At 27.7% G+C, this 25,360-nt stretch overlaps 1 protein-coding gene and 1 long non-coding RNA gene across 3 annotated transcripts in view; one reads left to right on the forward strand and one right to left on the reverse strand.

Annotated features, from left to right (window-relative positions):
* The window catches only part of LOC129958637 (CRISP/Allergen/PR-1-like), a 173,627-nt gene that overhangs the window by 109,725 nt on the left and 38,542 nt on the right, over positions 1-25,360 (forward strand). The window lies entirely within an intron of this gene.
* Positions 374-25,316, reverse strand: LOC129958638 (uncharacterized). The gene is made up of 2 exons (XR_008783276.1): positions 25,161-25,316; positions 374-635 (listed from the first exon to the last, which is right to left on the reverse strand). It is a non-coding gene; the product is annotated as an uncharacterized LOC129958638 (long non-coding RNA).

Here is a 25,360-nt window from a genome sequence, read left to right on the forward strand (position 1 = left end):
TTCTACTAAAGTTGTTGTACATTTTTAGTATTTTTTTATTATTATTAATTACCATTTTTAATATCCATTATTATTTCTATTTTGTATTACTATTTCCATTATTAACTGCCTATTTTTAATATTCATTATTATTTTTATTTAGTATTACTATTTGCATTTAGTATTACTATTTCTATTTATTATTATTATTTCCATTACTATTTCTATTTAGTATTTATTATATTTTCCCTACTGCTAGCGTTTTTTCTTCAGGTTTGGTTTATCTTCATAGACCATATTAGGATAACCTAAGAATATAAATTATGTAGACTCCCAATTATAGTATAAATAAGAGAATTCTGCCAAAGTTATTTTCTAGAAATTTCTATCAATCTTCTGCAATCAAAACATTTTATTTAGGGATATTTAATTGAAATCGGGGTCAAAACGGGAAAACTCGGAATTCTCGAGGCTTATATAAGCTTCTCGTCACGTAATCTCTCATATAGAGACTTCTGATTGTCCGGCATGTCATTGTTGAGAAAAAAAGATATCTCCATCACCTCTACTGCCGTCCTTGAATGATTATTTAGATTTTCTTTCAAAGGTATCCAACTACTGTTCAGAGTAGGCCGTGTAGAATTTTCCTTCACAAACTAAGAAAATAATAAAAAGAATAAGAATTTTTTTAAAGCAAGTCTTTACTTGTATGCTAAAATATAGAAAACAATTTCTTTTGTCACACAGCTAGAGACGCTGATATGAATGAAACATAAAAATATGCTGAAATGTGATCTAGAATTTTAACCACATTCTTACTAAGGTGTAAATTTAATGAATGCGTAATCATTCTCTTTCTTTTTGCATTCATAATGACTTCATTTCCTTATCGCGTTGTTTTCAACTGCTCATGATTTTAAGATTTTTGTTTTGATCTTCACATTTTTGATTTAAAATATACAGGGTGTTCATTAATGGCTATTCCAACTTTGCAAAACCATTATAAGAAAGCGAAAGAAAATACAATAATGTTTCTCATCGGTAATAAAAAATAATGGTTGAAAGTTTAAATTCAGCACAGTTATAAGTGTTCAATTTGATTCCCTCCAAAAATATTAACATTATCAAGGCAGTATGATAACTCATTTCCACATTTTTTTCTTCATATCTGATGTGAAATTTTAAAAGGCAGCAGATATTTGTACGACGATAATCGAATTATTTTTTCCGGGGCTAAACACCTATAACAGGGTTGCATTTAAGCTTTTATCCGTCATTTTTAACTTCCAACAAACAAAAAGGTTGTTATCGTTTTTCTTTCTTTTAATAGTCCTGCAAAATTAAGATAATCATTTAGGAACATCTTTCCCTGCAGCTCTTATATTTTAGTACAATAATAATTTCATGCTTTTTAAATTCGTTTAATTTCATTATTTTCTACTTTTTAGTCTTTAATATTTGATAATGCATTATTCTAATTATTATAGAACCTTGTTATCATCTTTTTTTTCTAATTCAATATTTTACACTTCTTTTTATAATGAATTAAAATTAAATAAAACTGTGTTCAATTGATAATTAAAATATTTAGATATTCTGTTGTCATTAAGAACATTTAACTGACAGAAGTTAAAAAAATCTTCGCATTTAAGAGAATGAAATTTCGATTGTAAAATTCCATCTTACAAACATTAAGAATTCGAGTTAAGTAATCAAGCAAGTAAAAATTTTCCTAAAAATTTTAGTTTTACATACCTCAAATGGATAAAAGCCATCAAAGACCATGAAAAATACTTTCAGCAAAATAAAATTGGTGTAAAAAATTAGGAAATGTTGAGGAAGGCTGTTTTTTGTTGGAAATTTTCAGAATATTCCAGATAAAGATTATTCGAAATTTTAATCAGATTCATGAATCATGAACCACATGAAAATGCCATAACAGATGTTGTAAATCATCATCACTTCTTTTTATCATTTACAGATAGCTCGTTAGATTTGCCATCGGCTTTTATAGATAAAATATTTAAAAACCAGATTAAGTTTACATTTACTTTAACTTTTTGAAATGACTTAATCTCAGTACTAAAATAGACAACCTTCACGGATTATCTTGATAATAGAGCCACAAACATTCTGAAATTATCAGTACTTTTCAGGTGTGTGTCTAGTTGTTTACAATATTTGCCATTTGAAGTATTGTTGCTATTTTTTAAAATTTCGTAATACTTCTAAACTCGTGCTTTATTAAATTGGATGAAGTGTTTCCATTTGTCAATTAGTTTAAGTTCTTACTCTTAATAAAATCTTCGTACGTTTCACCTTAACATAAATTCCAATACTCGTTTAATATTTTCAACTTTCTAATGCTCATAAATTCCAATACTTATTTAATACTTTAACTTCCTAATGCTCATAAGCTCAAATACTTATTTAATACTACCACTTCCTAACACTCATAAATTCTAAAACTCATTTAACACTTCAACTTTCTAATACTCATAAGCTCAAATACTCATTTAATACTATGATTTTCTAATACTCATTTAGTACTAAGACTTTCTAATACTCATTTAATATTATGACTCTCTAAAACTCTTTGAATACTTCTAATTTGTAGTACTCATCAATGTAAGTTCTAATATTCATCTAACTCTACGACTTTCTAATATTCATAAACATAAATTCTGATTTTCATTTAACACTTTGACATTCTAAAACACATAAATGTAAATTTTAATATTCATTTAACGATACGACTTTCTAATATTCATTTAACAATTTTTATTATTCCTCTGGAGAGAATCGAGAAATTTTCATTTTATAAGAACATTTTAAAAAAAGGCAGGATAAAACACGCACACACAATTTTTTTAAATATTATTTTATTAGTGTACTAAAAAGGGCATTTTTTTATTTAAATTATTATTATTTTTTTTAGTTTTTAATTTATTAACTCATTTCTATAAGAATTCTTTCTTAAGAATTAATAAAGATAAAATTAAGCTTGAGTCAAATTTATGTGCATTTTTTTACTTAAATTATTTTTTTAGTTTTTAGTTTTTAATTTATTAACTCATTTCTATAAGAATTCTTTCTTAAGAATTAATAAAGATAAAATTAAGCCTGAGCCAAATTTATCGACGAATAAATTTTAAAAATTGCAGGGACTTTTGGATTAAAACCTAGCAACTCTTTTTATTCTTGTTAGCAAAGAAGTTATAATAAAAATGTAAATAGCCTTGAAAATTCAACCCTCTTGTAAATAATTAACCTAGAAAAATTATAAATTACCCAGTATGGATATAATAATTTATAAAAATTATTCTAAATTTATCATAACTTTTGTGAGAAAAACAAGCTTTGGAACATTATTTTATTTTAATTTTATTATTTTATTTATATTTATTTAATTGTTATGTTTTAAGATAATATTATTTATTAGTTTAAAAACAAATTTAATTATTAGAAAATATATTTAGAAATTGACAGAGGCCTAATTATGGATGAAAGGAAGTAAAGATACCCCTGATAGTAAGGGTAGGATACTCTGAAGATAAAATATTTGTGTATTTATTATATTTTTTAAAACAAAAGGGCAAAAAAAAAAAAAAAATAGTGTGATTCCCATGATGAAATCGACCTTTGTTACATCGCAAACAATATTGTTGCTACTTTTTTCTCATCAATGCATAATTTCCCTAATCAGAATGAATGATTTGAAAAGTTTTATTCAAAAAATATATTTACAAATTAAATATATTTTATTTCATGGTATTAAGATAAGGAATTCATAACTGGGCTATATCTTTAGATAGAATGCGAAAAAAAGAGTATTTCAAGTAGATATTTTCACCGAGTCTGTCTAATTATGAACAATTCATTAAGAAATGTCAACATATTTAAGTTTGAAGTAGCATATGTACAGTCCTTCAAAATAAAATTTTAACCCCCCCCCCCCAAAAAAAAAAAACATTCTTTCAAAAATGTATATTTTTTAAGATTCAACTCCCTTCTGTATATTCCTATTTTCCCTTTTTTTTTTTCTTCTACTGTAGTTCTACATTCCTTACATTTTCATACAAATATTAGCAGTATACGCTGGTATCTATTAACCGAACTTATAAATAACAAATTTCTGCTGTATAAGAATATGATGCTTTTTATAAGAATAAGGTTAGAATATGAAAGGCAAACAATTTGAGAATTTGGTACAAAGTAGTAAAAAAAAAATGCTTAAATTCTTTGCAATGAGCCATTGAATTCAATTTTGCTCTGAACATCATACAGATTTAATTTAAGATTATTTGTTTAAAATGTTGATAATAGATGGCGCTGCCATCAAAAAGTTTTCATCGCTTCGATAATAAATAAGCTCAAGCTGAAACTGGCAAATCTTATTTTCATTTTAGCTGTTTTTGATCTTTCATTCGCAGTAGAGGCAATTTTACTTATCAGATTTGCTTCTGATATGCCGTATCGTACTTATTTGCCTGAAAAGAGGCTTGCATGAAAAAGGGGCGTGGCAAAGGAAAAAGACAATTTTCACTGGAATTTTTCCCATACATTGAGAATTGTATCATTGAATTAACTATGTTGGATGTCATCCAATGTGATCTCTAGGGATCAAAAATCTTTTATCCTGTCAACAAAAAAGAATTTCAAAGCGACGATTTTCATAATTCTTTGGTTTTCGTTTTATTTCTCCCTTCATGATTTAAATAAAGTAACGGACTCGGGCAATAATAGTTTTCCGCCTTATTTGATTTTAAAAATTAAAATAAATACCTACTATTTTGTCTGCAGCCGAAGTATACAACTAGTCCACATACAACTAGTTAATCACTTCATTACACCTCAATTTCTTTTCTTTATTACTTTGGTATCTATTAAAAATCATAAATAATTGTATCAGTACAAACTTAAGTTAAAATTAAAGGGAAAAAATTAAACATATTAAATAAATTAATTATTATCACTGTATTTTGATATTTGTTAATATCGTAATAGTAGTAACAATACTTGATAAAAGTACAAATCAAATTTCACGTGTTTGTTTGTTTTTTTGTCATTTTTTAATTTCAGTTACATGAGTTATTTTATAGGTACATGAGACCCGCGTGAGGGGAGAGTTATTATTTATTTTTTTCTATTGTACTGAAGACAGCGTTTTATGGGAAAAGAAAATGTAAGTAAATATCAGTGGCGTAGTGAGAGTGAATGAATGGTACCTTGGCCTGATAATGTAAAATAAAAGCAAAAATATTGTCTTTGTGATGCCCCAAAATTGATGCCAGAGGTATTTATGCTTTTTTTCCCAGCCTTTTCTACGCCACTGACAGATTATGATTTTTTTTTCCAGAAATATCGGAAGTTAGTTGAAACTGGTAAAAATATTTGCTAAAAATAGTTTTATTTTAATTCACAAAATCTTATTTAAGCCACTTTGCTACGTGGTTTCGCCCTACAAACCGCATTTTTGTATCAAATTTACACCTGTTTTATCCAGTGGCGTAACTACTAAGGGGTTAGGATATATCTGCCCAACATCTGTCTGAAAAAGATGAAGACAAAATATTAATGCATTTATTTCACTTTTTAGGATCAAATATAATGATGAAGTGCGCGTAAAAATGATATTAAGCCTTGATTGCTTTATCTTCCATCAGCCATGTCTGTTTAGAAGGTGCCTTAACCCGTTAAATAGTTTAGAAGAGTACATAAAAAAGATTAGGTTGATATGCATTAAACTTACGTTGTTGCTTTTTTTGGTATTTGGAGGGGAGGATTTTACTCTTTGTTAGACAAACATTAACAAAGCGAAATTTTACAATGCAGCAAATGAAAGGAAGGAATATTTCTCTTCAACGAATACCGATCTTTGGTTTTACTTATATTTCTTTCTTCCTGTTCTAGTAGTGTCTAATTAACACAAGATAGAATATATTCTTGCAACATATATGCATCTCCTTCTGAGTGGCTATCTGAAAAACACATAAAAAAACCATTTAAAACTGAAAAACAGCTAAAACTGCAAGATGATTTTTAAAAAGTTCTTTTTATTTATAAATCATCAAAATTAAAAATCTAAGAAAGGTAAAATTGTTGCAAAATTTTCCCTCTGTTAAAATCTATTTCAAAATGGATGTTTGTGGTGAATTTATTTAAAGTAAAAGAGAGATGACTACGATTTATACACGGAAGAATGAAGAAATGTTATGGTTACGAGCGAAACATTTTTATGCGCTTTTATTTAGAGAGATTTTTATGCGCTTTTATTTAATTATATATTGGAGATTGGAATGACAAAACTTTGTAATTGACTTTTCATTGACTTCTTGATATTAAAGAATTTTCAAAACTTTTATATGTAAGTGTTATTCACTATGATGCAATACTTAATTATATTTTGAACTTAATTATCGGCTTACTGAATAATTCAATTAAATTTTATAAACTACCGGAAGCGCCACTTGGTAATGAATTACAAAATAAATCAATTTCGAGATTTCATAATAGTTATAATAATGGATTATAAATTAAAGACTAAAAAGTGGAAATTAATTAAATTAAAATGTTTCTTCCTTTTGCGGCATTAAAAAACGTGAGTTTTTAAAAATTGCTTTTAGTAAATTCATACAATACGTCGTCACAATCAGACACGCCCTTAGTTCTCATATCATTGGCAGAAAAGATTCTACATAATGAAATCACTTGCAACGTCACAACACTGAACAAATGTCACTGTATGGGTCTTTTAACATTGCATTGTATTCTGTCTTGTACTTTTACTGCTACAGGATGCCCAAAGAATCCCAAAACTGAAATGACTTGGCGGATTTAACATGTTTCACGTGATTACAAATTAACTCGATTGAAATCTGGCAATTTTTTTTTTAATGACAGCGTAAAATACCGGAGATTTTTATATGAATATATAATTATTATTCTATGTTTTCTAATTACATATTTCGAAATCGAAAATTATTATTTGTTCACTAGGAGTAGCTAATAAATTATGTATATTCGGAATTTATGTATAAAACAGTTTCTCAAAGCAGAGTGTTTCGAATATAGGATATGGTATAGATGACAGATAATTTCAAAACTATCCAAAAGTAAAAATTGTAGTTAAGAATACGGAAAAAACTACTTTATATTATTATCCCTGACTAAAAAAATGTAAGCTGTAGATATCTCTTTTCCGTTCATTTAATTTTATTTTCTGTCATATATGCATTTCCACAGCAAATTCATTCTGGAACAGAGAATAGAAAAGTTCAATTGATGTTCATCTGAATAATCAAAAATTCATGTTTATCTGTTGGAACAGCAGATAAAGGAAATCATGTCTCATTAAAGTAGAACTGTCCATTGATTCGTCAGCAAATAGAAACTTTCACCCCTGAATCTCTCTATGACTATGAACTAGCGAGCAGAAACTTTCATCTCTAAATCTTTCCATGAATTTGACTACTTTAACCATCGTAGATTATGAAAGATAAGACTTCATGCATTTCCAATTTGATTCGCTATCACATTAAAAAGAAATATTATGAGATTTTTTGAATTTTGTTTTTGGAAACAATTTTTAAAAGCAGGTAATTTTTTTTATAAAACGTGTGAGACTATGGACCAGATTTTCTGTGAAAATTTAATACAATTTTTTTTTAATAGACAGCATTTTTTAAATAAAATTTATTCATTAAGGTAAAAACTCAAATCTTCTATAAATAATTTATAGATTCAAAATTCACTGAAAGCGTGTATTTTACATACAACGTGCGCATAAACAGAAACAAGATATAAACAGGAATTAAATTACATGCCTTTTGTGCGAAAAGACTTTATGGGATTTTAAGCCAGAAGAAAGCCTTGATTAAAAAAGAAAAAAAAATTTAAAATCGATAAGTAATTCTACATTTACGCCAGTTTAAAGGTTTCAACTTTCAAACCTTTAAAATTAACTTTTTGAAAATCGGAAGACTTGATTTTAATCAGTGCAAATACAACAATTACTTTTCAGTAATTATAATTAATAATAATAACCAAGTTATAATTTCTGTATTACTGTGAAATCTCAATGTATATATACTTTGTTTAATATAATTTTGCAGATGCGAGGCCGAAAAGAATTTTTTTTTTTTTTTTTTGAAATTTTAACTTTGATTTATTTTACTACGGGAGCCATAATTTTTACAGAAAAGAGGAGGTGATAAATTGACATCTGTTTACATAGCGTTACAAGCGCAAAATGGCAGAAATTTTTACCTGCAATGATTTTACAATAAGATTCTGATAGGGATTTATTTGCCACGTGTAGACTTATGAAAGGGAATCTCAGATATCTTTAAAAGAATGTTGTAAGCAATATGGATTTTTTTTTTTTTTTTTTTTTTGCTCGGAAAGTGAGAAGATACAAAAAGTCATCAGTTTTCTAGAGCGCGTGTTAACAATAATTATATAAAAAGAATTGGGTCAGAAAATAAGAGAATATTTTAGAATGAAGTTAATATGGGCAAAAAAAGAAAAAATTAGGAAATTAATTAGGATTTAAATTAGATTAAAAAATATTATTACACACAAACAAATATATATATATAACTTTTTTTTTATTAAAAATAAATAAAAATTTATTAAATTTCTTGTAATCGATAAACTACAAATTGCAAACATACGTCTAATATTTTCGGACGTTCCTCTAGAATTAATTCCTCATAAATGCAATTGAATAAATTCTCGTAATATACATAATGTGCGCCTAGCTTGTTTAGATTTGAAATCCATGGAGCATCTTACATTTACTGCTCGTAGCTTGAAGAACAATTCTATTAATTCAATTATCAATTTAAAATAATTTCTTCATATTTTCTTCAATAATATAAATTTAGTACTTGTATAAAAGTTGTGATGATAAGTTCCTTATCATCACAAAATTTAGTCTAAGCTAAACTGTATTTATTCTTTTGGATTCGTTAATATATAATTCTAAGTTGGTTTTACTTAAATTATTTAGTTAGGTTACCTTTTGCTGGTATATGTTAGTTAATAAATATTACCTCCAATTTTAAATTACTAATACATTCAAATAAAGCTTTAAGCCTCAAACAGCACAAAAAATCAATATATAATATGCTTTAAAACATCCCTTCAAATTTTTTATGCCTATACTTTTATACTTTTAAATATTTCAGAAGTATTATAACGAAACTTGAAAAGCGTTTTCATAAGACAATAATTCTCTTTCGCTTTATAACAGCCGAAAGTCGAACAATAAAACATTTTTTTCTGCTCGAATAGTTGCGTAAAATGTAAACAAAGCGTCATAGCAGAGCGCAGATGTTAGATGACAGGCGAATGCATACTGTCATAACTGAACAATTTAGTTGCTTAGCTAGAAGACACGCACATTTATGATTTCACAAGAATTTTGCATAGCTGGGATGGTAATCTAAACAAAAATATGTTTACTTACAATGCTAATCAAAATAATTGTATAATGCGATCATATTTCGTCGAAAAATTGTTCAGAATATTACTAGAAATATTCCATGATTAAGTTTCGCAAAAAATCATAAATTCTTAGTCTATGAATTCATTAAAATTATTGGGCATAAAATATATAATATATTTATGTGGAAAAATTGTCATTCATTCCAATAATGTGGATTCGCAAAAGAATTTATTTCTAGTAACAAATATATTACATTTTTTTAGATGTTTTAGAAATGACTTAACGCTAATGTTTTGAAAGAGTCTTTGCCATCAATAGAGCTCCAAATTAAATTTATTATAATTTGGGGGGAAAAGATAATTTTGTTATGTAATTATATTAATCGATTTTTTAAGGTATCTTTATAGATATAGGCTACAACATTATACAAAATTTTTCTGAAAAACTGTCATCCTGATGCGCACATTTATTAATTTCTATGATCTGACAAGATTTACTTGAAGAAAGTTGACTAAAAATGCATGATTTCTTCCTTTAACCGAATAATTTCCCACGGGGGATGAGGGAAGGGCACCTCTTTAATACGGTAGAGAAGCTTCCGGTATGGTGATTGGTTCTCGCTACCCTGGTGGTTACAGAAATGGTGGGGGTTGGCTACCTCCTTATCGATGCCGGGACGCACTTCCCACGGGAAGGGTTGTACCGTCGCTGGTAATGGCTCTTAGGACTCGACCAGAGTTCCCGTCAGTGTTGCTGTCGCGGCAGTCCGGTCATTTAGTTTTTTTCATATGCCTTAGTGGCGGATGGCCGTTTATGATTTAACCGTATAGTATTAAAAATATGTACGAAGTAGATAGATATAAAATGTATGGTGCAGAGGATGAGCCACAGCATATCGGCATATTACATTACAATATCTCGTGTTATAGAATAGAAATTTTAGAACGCTCCATTTTGTGAGGGTAAAATTCTAAAGCTATTACCTGAATAAAAATTTCAAAACTTTTAAATTTTTATTCAGAATTTTTTTTTTTGAATTTCAATTAATTTGATATTTATATTATTTACCGCATCATTTCTGGAATTAATAGCATCTTTTTATAGATTAGATGGGAACAAGTTAAATTAATTTTGAAAAAATATATAGAATATTAGTACAAATCATTACAATAAGTGGATATATTCGCAAGAACATAAACAATGCATAAGATAAATAAGAAAATGCAAGCACAAAAATACAAAACAACAAATACAATCATGCATTAGATATGACGGATATAAGTATGTATACACATGACAAACAACGCATAAAAACGCAATGTATATAGATACGCGTGAAGGAAGCCGATAAAACTTTAAGTCCGCATTTCATCGCAGAACTTTTGTGAAAGCTAAATTTGAAACCATTGTGTCAACATTTCATATAGTTTCCAGCACTTTTGAATTGCTACTAATTTATTAAATCAAAATAAATGCATTATATAAAGAGAAAAATATGTATTATATAAAGAGAAAGAAAAAAATGTATTATATAAAGAGAAAAAAAAGTGTTCTAGTGTTATCAAGCGCTGATGAGAAAATAGAATGTGCATAGGTCTCTGATGAAAAAGCAACTTGTCGTTGATTAAGCACTTTCATAACTCTGGCACAGTTCTTCAATGACGTCTCGAATGTTCTGCTGTATTGACAGCTCCCATCATACATGAAACGCATGAGAAGTCGTAGACCCTCGAATTTTGATGAGGATGCTCTTCATGAGGATGTATAAATTGCCAGGAAAGGGAATGCAAACATTTTGATGTCGAGTGCATTCGGTCAAAGTTCAAGGGCTAAAGTACACAAAGGAAGAGGACAAAATTTCATGCAGAAAATTAATAGGCCATTTCTGTTGGCAATAAGTTAATAGTTCAAAAGAAAATGGATAACACGCTTCTTGAGTAAATTAGCTTAATAATAATTAAATTGGTAATACTAGTTATTATTGTAATATCAATTAAATGAAAAGGTTAGCATTTTATATAAACTTCGCAATAATGATGATGATGATTCACAAAGCAATGATGATGATTATATTCAAAGTAGCATAGTATAATGTATTAAGATTGTACTATGAAATAGTGGTTATGAAAAGAATTTTGATTTTGAAGGAAGAAAGTATTTGCCGATTTGAGGGGAATGGCATGGAGTATTTGAATTCAGGGTTCTTAACCTCCGGACATAACAGGTTAATAGGTAAATGGCATGACAACGAGATTCCTTAGTGCCATCCTGTATTTATCCATCCGGTCAAAGATCAAGAGCTGAAGTACACAAAGGAAAAGGACAAAATTTCACATAAAAAATTAATAGGCCATTTCTGATGACAATGGGGGATGATTCGAAAGAAAACAGAAAACACGCTTCTTGAATAAGTTGTCTTAATAATAATTAAATTAATAATACTAATTATTTTTGTAAGTAATGTTAATTAAATTAATCAAAATGTTAGCATTATATATATACATCACAAAGCAAGGATGAAAGAAATAATATTCAATGTACCTTGTATTATGTATTAAGATTGTACTATAAAATGGGGGTTATGAAAAACATAAGACATCCTGTAATTGCCGATTTAAGAAGAGTATTACGGAGTACTTGAACTCAGAGTCCTTAACCTGCGGACATAACAGGTGAATAGGATAATGGCAGGTGAATAGGATAATGAGATTCCTTAGTGACTTCATGTATTTATCCAGCAGCATAAAAAGAATACGAATTTGGAAAATTGGAAACTGTTTCAGCATGTTTTTTTTTTGTTTGTTTTTTTGTGAACGATAAGGATTTGTACTTGGAGCGATTGCGTTGCAAATGTATGTATAATTTGTCCTTTCGAAATTATTAATTAATTCACTGGATTATTTAATGAATTTTTCAAAAGTTTTATTGGCCTATGAAATGACGCTATTTTTGCCTCTGATAATTTTCATAATATTTTAAGGTATGAGAAAACTGTTTTAGAACAAAGATGAGTTTCATTTTCTGCAATAATTTTTAATCCTGAATATCATAATATTATCTTTGTGTAAAATAAGGGTCAAAATCAGAAATTCAGAGGCGAATTTTCTAAGAAAAAGACCATAAATGTTTAGTCTTTAAGATATTGTATGGTCATTATGACCTGAACTGCATTCAATATAGATCAGAAAAGTTCTTATTTTTACAAATTTTGCTACTCTGTATCATTGTACTTATAATACTTATATTTAAAATACTTATACTTAAAGTACTTATATTTAAAATACTTATACTTAAAGTACTTATATTTAAAATACTTATACTTAAAGTACTTATATTTAAAATACTTATGCTTATAGTACTTATATTTAAAATACTTATACTTAAAGTACTTATATTTAAAATACTTATGCTTATAGTACTTATATTTAAAATACTTATACTTAAAGTACTTATATTTAAAATACTTATACTTAAAGTACTTATATTTAAAATACTTATGCTTATCGTACTTATATTTAAAATACTTATACTTAAAGTACTTATATTTAAAATACTTATACTTAAAGTACTTATATTTAAAATACTTATGCTTATAGTACTTATATTTAAAATACTTATACTTAAAGTACTTATATTTAAAATACTTATACTTAAAGTACTTATATTTAAAACTTAGATTTAAAATATACTTAACTTACTTATATTTTTAAAACTTAGATTTAAAATATACTTAAATTACTTATATTTTTAAAACTTATATTTAAAATTTTCATAAAATTTATCATAATACTTATATTTAAAATTTTCATGAAATTTATCATAATACTTTTATTTAAAATTTCCCAATTAATTTAATCAATAAATATTTAATCATTCAGAATTATCACACGTTGTGTCTTATGAAATACATTTTTTGCTAAGAAAATAGCAAATCAGAAAGGTGACCAGACGGCAAACATTCCACTTAGTGAATATGGCGAGTTCAAAGTTTCATCACAAGATTCATGATTCCTAAACTCAGTAAGGGAAATCATTCCATAGTTAAAAGTTATGCATAAATACTCTAGTAGAAAGAATGTGAATTCACGTTCAGCTACACGTGATTGTTCTCTGCTATCGAAACTAATTCGCTGACTATAAAAATTTCCTTGATATCTCTGAATATGATAAATAATCCTTTTCACGGAGCAATACGCGAATGATTTTCACATAAAATAGAGTTTCATTCTTGATTTTGCATCGATCCTGTGTTGTTACATTTATAAGGTGAATTGTAAATTGTTGATTTGTTGACCAAATGTCGAATCCATAGAATCTTTTAATAAAAACTTCGTCAATATGTTATGATTAAATTGACCGGACTTGCTAAAATTCATGAAAATGCTCTAGAACCCAGGCTCGCAAGCTAGAGTACTGGCTATAAATGGAAAAGTATAGGGAGTAATGAACTAAAACTAAAAAAAAAATTATATTTAAAATAATAAAATTAAATAAATAAATATGGAACATTGGAAGTGAGCTGTTAAAAGAATAGAATGAGATAAAGGAGCAATTTGCTATTGTTTTTTTTTCTTCAGGCTGATTCATCCACGTTGGTCATATTAGTGTAATGATTTATCCTTCAATCTGCTTTTTCCATGATTGTTAAATTAGTGAAATCATAACCCATGTTAACAAAATGTGGTATGTTAGAAAATAAAAAATCTTACGAAGATGATTTTTTTTCAATAATAATTCTAATGAGTCATTCTTTTCTTTCTGAGTGAACTTACTAATAACTTAAAACTGGAACAGTAAGTAAGGAAAAGTAAAATTTAATTAAATCTCGTCAAATCGGGATGTTTTTTCAATCCGGGGCAACTGAATCCTAAACCTGAAAAATTTTATATCTAAAATAATAAAATAAAATAATATGAAAAATTGGAAGTGAATTGTTAAAAAAACAGAATGAGATAAAGAAACAATTTACTATTGTTTTTTCTTCAGGCTGATTACTCCACGTTGGTCACATTAGTGTAATTATTTATCCTTCTGTCTGATTTTTGCATGATTGTTAAATTAGTGAAATCTTAACCCATGTTAATAAAATGTGGTATGTTAGAAAATTACAATTCTGTCGAAGATAATTTTTTTTTTTCGAATATTAAGTCTGGTGAGCCATTTTTTTTCACAGTGAACTCCTTACAAACAATTAAAAATTGGAACAGTGAGGAAATTTTAATTGATTCTTAGCAAGTCTGGATGTTTTTTCAATTCGGAGCAACTATTCCTAAACCTTAAAAATTTTATATATAAAATAATAAAAAAAAAAATAAAAAAAACTAAAAATTAGAAGTAAACTGTTAAAAGAACGCAATGAGATAAAGGAGCAATTTTGCTATTGTTTCTATTGTTTTTTTCTTGAAGCTGATTCATCTACGTTTGTCACATTAATGTAATTATTTATCCTTCAATTTGATTTTTCCATGATTGTTAAATTAGTGAAATCATAACCTATGTTGACAAAATGTGGTATGTTAGAAAATAACAAATCTTATGGCGATAATTTTTTTCTTCGAATATTAAATCTAGTGTGTCATTCTTTATTTCAGTGTGAACTCTTTACTAATAACTAAAAATCGAAACAGTAAAATAAATTTTAATTAATTCTTGACATATCGGGATATTTTTTTTCTATACGGGGCAAATAATCGAACATCATGACAGTCTCGAATAATCTGGAACATGAGAACATTTCAATTTAATTCTGAGTTAGCGTCAAGAATTAAGAAATTCATATGATTGAAATTTCGACATTTTCCTATTTTGAAGATAATTCGATTATTTTAATCAATATCAATTATTGACAGAAAATTATTTTGTGTAAATTTCTCATACCTGAGAAATATTATTAATTCGGTTTTCATGCATGCACAGGTTCGATACATATTAGCGAAATTTAATGTCTGGCATAATATATATGAGAGCAGTTTCAGAAAACTAGAGCATATGTCAGTTTTAGAAAATAAGCGAAATAAATGCTGAATTTCCTGAAGTTGATGCCACAAGCAAGAGCCTGGCTGAAAATTTGAAATTCTGCATATCCTTAAAACTTAATGAATGTGTTTCATAATTCATTTGAGGAATAGATGAATTTACTTGTTTTAAAGTAATTTTTACTATTATGTTTTAAAGTGTAAATATAATTGTAAAATTATAATTTTTTGTTTATATTACACTTAATGTTTTCTCTCAAATTTCAGAATTATATCATTTCAAGTTCCCCAAAGTGTATTTTATATCCTCAAACTAATTTAAATGAGTTTTATTTCCGTGGGTTTTTTTTCCCTCTCTTTTTGCAAATCTACCATTTTTGCCTTTTTTAAAATTTGTTTTCAATAATTTAATAAATACTTTATTAACTACATTTGGGACTTAAAGGAAAACTTTTATATAAGAAGTTTTAACAAAATAATTAATATTTTAATTAATTAATTTTCTAATAAATTAAGCTAACTTTTCAATTACTTTTTCTATAAATTAAAATTTTAATTTTTTAAGTTAATTCTTTTTTATTATTTTCCTGTATTTTTCATACACTTTAATAACTTCTACAAAATCTTTGTTTATAAAAAAATCGTACATTGCCGATTAAAATGAATTCATAAATGGTATACTAGAAGAAAGTATTTTAATCGTATATAATACTTTATATCTATTATTAAGTGTATTATACCCTTTGATTTATTTATTTTTTTTATCTTTTTTATATTTTATTTATATATATATATATATATTTTTTATTCATAATCTTTCTACGACTCAAAATCACTCACTAATAACAAATTGAAAACAAATTAACTCAAAAAAGAGTGACATGAATGCAAATTACCTGTTTACATTTAGTTTGAAACTATAAAAGAGGTAACAAGATCTTTATGTTTTTTATTCAAACTAAGCATCCGAAGAATTAAGGACTTAACAGTATTATTTTACATGTTTTTTTAACAACAGCAGTTTGCAAACCAAGATAAAAAAATGTTATGGTGCTGATATTTTTTTATTTGATTTGCCATACAGTTTTAATGTTACACCGTAACAAATCATTGATATCTTTTGTTACGATATATTTTATGGATTTCTGTTTTAATAAATAGCTATTAAAAATATTTCATTGCATTTTCGCTGTAAAATATATGATTGATGATTACGACTTCTGTTTTGATCACATAAGAAAATGCTTTGACCTTCATCTTTTAATTCAGACGTGAGCACTTTACTTGCTAATCAATACTCATATTGATTTTAAGTGCATTTAAAATCTTGTTTGAAATGTAACAAATGACAGCTTTCTTCAAGATTGATAGAAGGAATTTAAATGATTTTTTTTAAATTTAAAACGCAATATGTCTTTCTGTCAGAAATATTACCCATAATATTTTTAATAAAGCTCACAATTTTGTCAGAGAAAGTTTATTACATGGAACATTATTACGTCTAGTATGAAGATTTGAAAATCAAAGCATTCAATACACCGCGCAGATATACAATCCTTAATTTCCAGAACGAAAAAGAATGTAACGTCTTTGCTTAGCGGAAAGTTCCATTTATTTGACAATTATGATTATCTTGTGACTATAATGTGAAATGAAATGTCTTTTTTCTGACTCATGTTCCAATTCTTGAAATTATAATGGCTAACGATAAAAAAAATTCCAATATTTTTTTAAGGACTATTATCTTTACGTCTAAAAAGAAGTGTATTGAAGTTATCAAACACTTCTAACAAGAAATTTTGATAAAACTCCGAGTTTTAGACCCCCTAGACTATATGAAGGAATCATAACTCAAAACCACAGCTTGCTAAGAGAATGAAATATGGCATACGATCTTTACATCAAAATTCATATTTCTATAAAATCTCAAAAGAAATTTGTACAGTTGAAATCTGTTTGTTCATCTGTGTATACTAGGGTTATCCATAAAGTAAATTCCGTTAAGCAATTAAAAATGAAGGAAACGATTATTATGTTGTTCAGTAGTGTATGTTTATGAAGTACAATGCTTAAGTTATTTTTCAACGTAGTTGCCATTATTGATGAAGCATTTGCCTTAGCGGGGCACGAGCTTTTATATCCCGTGCTCATAGAAAGATACTGTCAGCAATGATGAAAAAATGATCGGAAAATTTGAGGAAAAAGCATTGATAGTATCGTAATGGCAAATCTTCTGTTCTCCTTAATATTCTTTTCAACTTTTCTGAGCAAATCATCATCAATCAGAGACCACCGCCCACTTCTTTCCTCATCTTGAACATCCTTCATTGAAACTTCATCCACCTCTTTGCCATCGAATCACTCATCGCGTTTATCCATTAACTTCACAAATTTGTCGGTGAATTTCATTTGGTTTAGAGTTACTAGCCTTATAAAATCGGATGACAAATAGTAACTCGCATGCAACGAGTTATTAATTTCTTTAAACATTTTAAATTTAACATGCAGCCGATGCAATATTCAGCAATCTAAAAATGACATCTATTATTTGTCAACGAGTCAGCGAAGTGAATGTGCCAATCACAAACGCAGCGCTATCGAGACAAAAACTGAAAACTGGAAATTAGTTTCTGAATACATCTCATATATAAGTAAGATGACTCAAGAACACAATAAGTTAGAACAGATAAAAATTTGGCTTATGGTTTTATGAGTAAAATTGTAGATGTAAATTAGATTTTGGACCAAATCCATCAACGAGTTGACTGATTATCAATCCAGCGCTATTCGTGTGTACGTAAATGTAATAATAAAATAAAAAAGCGTAATATAACTGATAGGTGAATTTTAGTATATGATCTTTACACCAAAAATAGTAAATGTTCGGAGAATTTTGAACTAAATCCTAAAATAAAACATTGAATGTTTGAATTTGAACCACAAAGGTCAAAATTTTACTCGTTTAATTGCTTTCGTGTTAGTCAACATGAAATTCAAAAACACGACAAGCAAAAATAAAATAAATAATGATACATTACAAATTGGTTTAGAGTTTTGGCACAAAAATCGTTCACTTGTATCCAATTTTGGATCCAATCAGCCGCCTGGACTAGGTTAAAAATGCATACTCGATTTCCTTCACCACTTTATGAAGGCTAAAATCGAACATTTTGGCCTGGTGCAAGTGCACAAGAAAGTTGAATAATTCACTGGTTGTACAAAACAATGAATTTTTTTAAGAGCATGCTGATATTCTTTATAGATTTAAGCTGCTCCCAACGAGGTACACCTCAGAAATGAGGATGACGAGCTTCCGATGTGGTGATTGGTTCTCGCCTCTCTGATGGGTACAGAAATGGTGAGGGTCGGTTACCTCCTATCATGATGGGACTTGCTCCCCACGAGAAGGGTTGTACCGTGGCCGGTGATGGCCCTTAGGGCTCAACCTTAGTTCCAGCCAATGATGTCGCGGCATTCAAATTTAATCTGAATACTTTTAATCAGGCGTTGCGAAGTAGCCCTGTGTATTTACAGATGTAAACTGATGTATGAGTTATTGCACTCCAACCATGAAAATTAAATTTTAAGTTTCAATCATGCATTATTCCATAGTGAATGCCAATTTATATTCGAGTATCAAAACGCAAGTTTCATTTCGATTACTGATCATTTTTACGATCCATTTAAAATAATATATATATAGTATTTGAGTTTTATTCTGTATTTTGCTTCATATTTTTTTCTCAGTTGCAAGCAGTTCTAATTTTTCTTTTCGAAACAAAGATAAACAAAATAATTTGCTCTTTTCTACGTGAGTGTACAAAGAACAGACATAAAGTTGAATCCTTATTTTTTGTATATTTAAAATAGTTATTTTAAACCTACTGGGTAATCTAAAACAATAGAAAATGGCCCTGAATACACACACACAAACCGAAAATAAAATTTAAAAAACGCAAACTGAATAAAAAATATAAATTCTTTTCAAACAAAAGTCAAATATCATCCATAAAAAAGATAACTATAAATTATTTCATCGCATTAATAACGTAATGAATTCAATAATTTTTAGAGACACAATATTTTTATAAATAACATTCTTTAAAAATTTTCAGAGTGTAAAATTAAATTTATAAGATTAACTGAGTATTTTCATTCATTTTCCGAAAAAAATGAAAACTCAAGTCGCTGCTTGTTCGTTTATATATCTGTAGAGTTTAGTAATGATTTCAAACGGCAAATAAATTGTAAAACATCCAATGGCTTTTAGAGGTAAACAAATGTTGATTCATGCTACTACTAACACCAGTAAACTTTTGATTACATGTTATTTATACGACAATCAAATTGCTTAGAAACTGAAAACCATCAAGTAGATTTGAGAGATAAGCATTTATTTTTGAAACAATTTTTTACCATTCACTTTACAATTTCTTGTATATCCTATCAAATTAAATCCGTTATACTGAATTGAATATTTTTAATTAATTTCTCAAACAAATAAATAAATAACTGAAGTCTTTTTTTATTTGTGCACAGTTTTATAGAATTGTCGAGACTATATTAAGTTCTATAGGGACTCTTAGGTAGTATTAGTTTAGCGATCCCCGCCTTTAAACTTCCAAAATCAAATATTTTTTATCGATTTTAATATATTATCTATATAAATAGTTATTAAGTAACGAGTATTGTGAAAAACTGTAATTAAATATTTCGTAGACAATATTAAACTGCGAAGCATTTTCAAGAAAGCTGGTTTCAGAGTCTCACCTACAAAAATATTATTTAATTTAAAAAATAATTTCAAATAAAATGGTAAAAAGAAAAAAAAATTAGGAACCCTATTATAACAAATCCTAAATACTTAAATACAAAATTTGCCAAAACTGTTGATTAATGAATCAATCAATCAAATGAAAAAAAAAGGAATCTACCAACCATATTTGTCAATGAATGAGAAAATGAGAAAAAAAGTCCCAAGAATATTGTTCTAAAATTTAAACGATATTTGATTTGATTTTAAATTGAATATATTCCGAGTGACCAAGCTTTAAAAGTTAAATGAAACCACAAAATTAAATTATCTTGAAAATGACGAGGGCAACCTCTTCCCCAAAAGTTTTGGAGCCTCTAGGCAACTGCCTATTTGGTAATCAAATCCTGAGTTTAATAACGATTTCGACCTGCTTGTGAATTGAAAACCTAATAACGATTTCGACCTGCCTGTGAATTGAAAACCAATAAGTAGCTTTGAACGATAAGAATATTATGTTGACTTATGCCACTGTATTACGCCAGTAAACTTTAGATTACTTTTTATTTATACGACAATCAAACTGTTTTGTTCAAAAAATAGACGAGATTACATGTTTTCCAACCATCAATTAAATATGATACTGGGCGTACTCAACCTGAACCAAACGTGCGTTGGATACACTTCCTTAATTACTGAGCATGAAGTTTTCGTAAAGTAACAGCTGAGTAGTAACAGTGAGAGCATCTATCTTCAGCGTTCACGGACTTTTGGGGCTGCAGGCATTATCTCTGGAAGCTGTCAGTAATAAAGTGGAAAACAATCAGAACTCATTCTACAGGTGGAATCAAGTCAGTCTAAAAATGTCACAACCTCAAATCCTAGAACGAGGAATTCACGTCTAAAATTAAGTTCATCTAAACCATTTCGTAGATATTTTTTGCGTATGAATTGTATTCACCTATTGGATATGTTGGTCGGCAATTGAAACTATTGTGATATGCAGGCAATGCAATATATATATATATATAATTTCTTCATAAGAGAAATGTGCTTGAATTATAGAAAACAACCGGAATTCATTCTATAGGTGGAACTAAACCAATCTATAAATGTCACAACTTGAAATCCTACAACGAGGAATTGACATCTAAAATTTAACTCATCTAAAGTATTTCGTAGATATTCTTTGCGTATAAATTGCATTTACCTATTAGATGTGTTTTCTTCAATTGAACCTATTATGAGATGCAGGCAGAAAATAAATAAATAAATAATAGAAAATTTTCAATTATCAAAAATTTCTTCTCAGGTGAAATGTGCTGGAATTATAAAAATGCCACAGCTTCTCATCCCACAGCGAGGAATTAACATGGAAAATTTAATGGATCTAAACAGCTTCGTGGGTATTCTTTGCGTATAAATTACATCCACCTCCTAAATACTTTGTTGGAAATTGAACTGATTATGAGATGTGCACACTCAGAGAAAAATAAAAAATAATATAAAAGCTTTTGACGATCGAGAATTCCTACTCAGACGAAATGTGATATGCTTATAAGAATATCAAAGGAATTAATTAATATGGAAAATTTAATTGATTAAAAATGCTTTATCGAGACTTTTTGCGTTTAAATGACGATCATCTATTGCATAAGTTTGTCGATAAATGAATTTCTGAGACGCAAGCTCGCACAGAAATAATAAATACAAAACATCATTAAACGAAAACTTTTATGAATGTATTGAAATAGTTTTTTTATCAAAAATCTGGAAGTAAAACAAACAAAACATAAAAGCTTGAGCGGCTGGTAGAAAAGATTGAATTAAATTGAAATAGTAATAACATTTATAATGTATTTTAATGCGATGAATTTTTAGGATTTTTTAATAATATTCATTGTGGGTTTATAATCCTTTCCTATTACTTTTTGTGCTTCACACTTTTGCGATTTTTGCTTCGAACTTCAAATTTATGATAGCAAAATTATTTTTCCTTTATAATACATTGATTAAAGAGTTTCTTTGAAAATTTTTACATTTAATATTTTCAAATTTTTTTTTTGTCTATTTCTTTTGATATTCTTTGTGGGTTTAAATAAATTACGTAAAACGCCGTGGCGCTGCAACGGCATATATAAATCACTATAAAAACGCAATTTTTAAATTTACATCCAAATTATGTACTGTCGTATAAAATTTCATTGTGAAGGAAATAACTTTCAATTAGTATTCTAAATTCCTCAGAATATATATTCAAATGAGTTCTTAATCTATATATTTGATACTCTGTTAGAATTGTAAATATTTTAATTCAAGTAAGTAATATATCTATTCTAAGAATATTCGTTTTTTATCTTTTTATAGCATTCTTAATTTCTTATTTTAATGAATCTTTTATCAAAATATGGGCCTCAAAGCAAGATCCTTAAAAACTTGAGATTCTGATAGTAATATTCTTAAATAAATTCGTATTTTAATTGTATTTATTATTTATTTTCAATAAATATCCAATCATTTCTTACTTATGTTTAATTTGTATCTTAATATCTTTATATTATTTCTTTCTTTTAACTGAATTAGGGACCTTTCCCTTTTTTTCTTACATTAATAAAGCGTTGTACGAATTTTTTTATTTAACTATTTTCCACTTTTTAGTCTTCAATATATTCCCTTATTCATAGTTGCATATATTTTGGAATTTCAAAATTAATATTTCTTAAATTAACTTCTAGATGGTTTCATTTTTTGAAGTCCTTTCCTTATAATTAATATATTAAGTGATAATTAGGACCAATAAGCTTATTAAAATATTATATTATCATTGGGAACCAATAACTGTGCAGAATTTCAGAACTCAAGTGCATTAGAAAATGAGTGAAAAATCAATCACGAAATCGTATGATCCAAAATTTCAATTCACAAACATGTAACAAGCAAAGCTAAATAAAAGAGTCGAAAAAATTAATAAAATGAAAAGAAAACTATCTAGTTTCGATAATTTCTTCTCAAGGGCAAAATTAGCTATATTTCTAAAAAGGCGTTATATTATTCAGTTGGAGGAATGCATTGAAAAAGAAGTTTGTATTTCATACGGCAAAGGGCTAAAGACCATCGAAATCATGTTTTTACCCTAAACTTTTTCGTATGTATATATTATATATCACCTTTTGCATTTCTTAGTTTAATGAAGAAAAGTATACAGTTTGAACCATTTTCCTTGATTTGATCGGCCACGGTGGCCTGGTGGTGAGGTCTCGGCTTCGGAACCGGATGGTTTCAGGTTCGAGACCCGATTCCACCGAAGAACCGTCATGTAAGGGGGTCTGTTGCATGTTAAATCCGTCCTGACCAAACGTCCTCCCGCTGGTGTGGTGTGGTGTGATGTGGAGAGAGGGGTGCCAGCTCAGGTGTCGTCCTCGTCATCTGACCGTGGTTCAAAATTACGAGGTCCGTCCCAAAATAGCCCTAGTGTTGCTTCAAACGGGACGTTAATATAACTAAACTAAAACTAAACTTAATTTGATACAAATCAGCAATTTTGGTCCATATGCTAAATTTCATTTATTTGAACTTAATGCGTTAAACAGTTTTGTGTTATGAATTTTTTGTTTTCACAAACGCATGATTAGACAGGCCGAAAGACAATTAACCCTTACACGAAATTTGTCGGAATTTTATGGAAATTTTCGATGTTAATGGCAAAAGACATCATTAAGTGCATTGCTTTAATTTTTGTGGTTATATACTTTTAAATATTTAATTATTCTTTCTCCATCACTGTATGTTTCATTTTTTCGATCATACATGAAAAGAATATTTCATACTTGATATTGCATCATTTTTTAAAAGTCTTTTCTCTCTCTCTCTCTCTTTTTTGTGCTTCCAATGTTCTTTTTTTTATTTTATTTTAAAAATGTAGATCTTGAGCGCAAAGAAAATAGAGCAGTTAATCATCAACCATCCAATTTTGAAAATTTTTGGCATATCAATTATTGTTTAAGTAATTTTATTTGTGTGTTATGTCATATCATCAAGACTGAGCTTATTTTACAGGTATTTTTGTACATTTAATTTGTTTTATTTATTTGAAGCTTTAAAAGCCACTTTCCGAAGTAAAAATTTCTTTTTCTTAATAATATTTTTAAATACTGAATAGAAATTATTATTTATTGTTGTATTTCTATAAAGCAACTTATGGAAAAATTGTAAATATTTTATATGATTTGTATGTATAGTGTAATCAAGCTATAATCAATATTGAAAATTCATTTGTTAAATAAGCATAAGTGAATTATTTCAAAAATTGTTTTATTTATTTATTTATTTATATTATATAATTTTATCCTTTCATTTTCATCATATGGAAAGTACTCTTTTTTTCTTTATATAATGATATTAAAATGAGATACAGAATGTTGTATAAAATGACAACATGAAAAATTTCTGTTAATCAAATGGCTAAAATGTGCGGAAAAATTAATCCGTAATTTTTATAGCATTTTTATTACTTTTCATCTTTTGAAGTTTTAAATACATTGAGGGAATGTAATGTCTTGTTTTGTAACATGATTATCCGGTTTTGGTAATTTTTCATTACAACTATAATAATGAGTCCTGATAAAAATACAAATGTTTATTCTGCATCAAGAATTCAAATTAAACTGCGCTATAAAAATCTAATAGATGTTAATGGAGAGTTAAAGCAATAAATTAACATTATAGGAATGAAATGATTTTTTTAATTTTGCTCTACGTCCATAAATTCGGCAATGTTTTTTTTTTTTTTTTTTTTTTTTTTTTTGCTATTAAAAGGAAATAATTGACTGAAAATGATAAAATAAAAAAAAATGTAGCAGTTTTTTATTGCTAAAAAACTGCTCTTCGATTCTAGACAATCGCGGTGTAGTTTTTAATATTAATCATTTTAAATCAAACAGAAATTAGGTACGAGAACGTCATGATATGCACTCACAAAATGGTTTAAAGTAAATTCTGTTACCTTAGTTTCTTTACCATTGAAATGCAACTCTAATCCAATTAATTAATTCTAAGAAGTAAACAAACTACTTAAAAATAGACTTTAAATGAGGATCATTGTTTTCTCATCTGTTACCTCCTCAACTGATTGCAGAAAACATACACAGTTAGCCGTCTTCACACTTAAAATCATTCAAAGGCTAGTTGCCTCTAATGAGGACG

The sequence above is a fragment of the Argiope bruennichi genome, chromosome X1 (genome assembly GCF_947563725.1).
Source record: "Argiope bruennichi chromosome X1, qqArgBrue1.1, whole genome shotgun sequence".
Lineage (NCBI taxonomy): Eukaryota > Metazoa > Arthropoda > Arachnida > Araneae > Araneidae > Argiope > Argiope bruennichi.